The following is a 2,373-nucleotide window of genomic DNA, read 5'->3' on the forward strand; positions in this document are numbered from 1 at the left end:
TGTTTTAGGGTAGTGCACTGGTGTTTTTGTAGTGTAGGGGGTCATGCTGGGGCTAGTGTTTTAGGGTTTTGGGTAGTTCAGTGGTGTTTGTGTAGTGTAGGTGGTCGTGTTTTAGGGCAGTACAGTGGTGTTTGGGTAGTGTAGGGGGTCATGCTGGGGAAAGTCTTTTAGGGTTTAGGGTAGTGCAGTGGTGTTTGGGTAGTGTAGGGGGTCATGCCGGGGGTAATGTTATAGGGTTTAGGATAGTGCAGTGGTGTTTGTGTAGTGTAGGGGGTCGTGCTGGGGCTAATGTTTTAAAGTTTTGGGTAGTGCAGTGGTGTTTGTGTTGTGTAGGTGGTCGTGTTTTTGGGTCGTGCAGTGGTGTTTGTGAAGTGTAGGTGGTCATGCTAGGGGTAGTGTTTTAAGGTTTAGTGTAGTGCAGTGGTGGGGTCATGCTGGGGGTAGTTTTTAGGGTAGTGCAGAAGTGTTTGGGTAGTGTAGGAGCCCGTATTGGGGCTAGTGTTTTAGGGTTTTGGGTAGTGCAGTCGTGTTTCTATAGTGTAGGTGGTCGTGTTTTAGGATAGTGCAGTGGTGTTTGTGTGGTGTAGGGGGTCGTGCTGGGGCTAGTGTTTTAGGGTAGTGCAGTGGTGTTTGTGTAGTGTAGGGGGTCGTGCTGGGGCTAGTGTTTTAGGGTTTTGGGTACTGCAGTGGTGTTTGTGTAGTGTAGGTGGTTGTGCTTTAGGGTATTGCAGTGGTGTTTTTGTAGTGTAGGGGGTCATGCTGGGGCTAGTGTTTTAGGGTTTTGGGTAGTACAGTGGTGTTTGGGTAGTGTGGAGGGTCGTGCTGGGGTAGTGTTTTAGGGTTTAGGGTTGTGCAGTGGTGTTTGGGTAGTGTAGGGGGTCATGTTGGGGGTAATGTTTTAGGGTTTAGGATAGTGCAGTGGTGTTTGTGTAGTGTAGGGGGTCGTGCTGGGGGTAATGATTTAGGGTTTAGGGTAGTGCAGTGGTGTTTGTGTAGTGTAGGGGTTGTGCTGGGGGTAGTGTTTTAGGGTTTACGGTAGTGTAGTAGTGTTAGGGTAGTGTAGGCGGTCATGCTGGAGGTTGTGTTTTAAGGTTTTGGTTTGTGCACTGGTGTTTGGGTAGTGTAGGGGGTCGCGCTGGGTATAGTGTTTTAGGGTTTAGGGTAGAGCCATGCTGTTTGTGTAGTGTACAGGGTTGTGCTGGGGTAGTGTTTTAGGGTAGTGCAGTGGTGTTTGTTTAGTGTAGGGGGTCGTGCTGGGGTAGTGTTTTAGGGTTTAGGGTAGTACAGTGGTTTGTGTGTAGTGGGTCGTGCTGGGGGTAGTGTTTTAGGGTTTAGGGTAGTGTAGTGGTGTTTGGGTAGTGTAGTGGGTCGTGCTGGGGTAGTGTTTTAGGGTTTAGGGTAGTGCAGTGGTGTTTGGGTAGTGTAGGGGGTTGTGCTGGGGGTATTGGTTTAGGGTTTAGGGTAGTGCAGTGGTGTTTGGGTAGTGTAGGGGGTTGTGCTGAGGGTAGCGTTTTAGGGTTTAGGGTAGTGCAGTGGTGATTGTGTAGTGTAGGGGTCGTGCTGGGGGTAGTGTTTTAGGGTAGTGCAGTGGTGTTTATGTAATGTAGGGGTCGTGCAGGGGTAGTGTTTTAGGGTTTAGGGCAGTGCAGTGGTGTTTGTGTGGTGTAGGGGGTCGTGCTGGAGTAGTGTTTTAGGGTTTAGGGTAGTGCAGCGGTGTTTGGGTAGTGTAGGGGGTCGTGCTGGGGTAGTTTTTTAGGGTTTAGGGTAGTGCAGTGGTGTTTGTGTTGTGTAGGGTGTCGTCCTGGGGTAGTGTTTTAGGGATTAAGGTAGTGCAGTGGGGTTTGGGTAGTGTAGGGGGTTGTGCTGGGGGTAGTGTTTTAGGGTTATGGGTAGTGCAGTGGTGTTTGTGTAGTGTAGGGGGTCGTGCTGGGGCTAGTGTTTTAGGGTTTTGGGTACTGCTGTGGTGTTTGTGTAGTGTAGGTGGTTGTGTTTTAGGGTAGTGCACTGGTGTTTTTGTAGTGTAGGGGGTCATGCTGGGGCTAGTGTTTTAGGGTCTTGGGTAGTTCAGTGGTGTTTGTGTAGTGTAGGTGGTCGTGTTTTAGGGTAGTACAGTGGTGTTTGGGTAGTGTAGGGGGTCATGCTGGGGAAAGTCTTTTAGGGTTTAGGGTAGTGCAGTGGTGTTTGGGTAGTGTAGGGGGTCATGCTGGGGGTAATGTTATAGGGTTTAGGATAGTGCAGTGGTGTTTGTGTAGTGTAGGGTAGTCGTGCTGGGGCTAATGTTTTAAAGTTTTGGGTAGTGCAGTGGTGTTTGTGTTGTGTAGGTGGTCGTGTTTTTGGGTCGTGCAGTGGTGTTTGTGAAGTGTAGGTGGTCAT

This window comes from Triturus cristatus, chromosome 1_1 (assembly GCF_964204655.1).
Source record: "Triturus cristatus chromosome 1_1, aTriCri1.1, whole genome shotgun sequence".
NCBI lineage: Eukaryota > Metazoa > Chordata > Amphibia > Caudata > Salamandridae > Triturus > Triturus cristatus.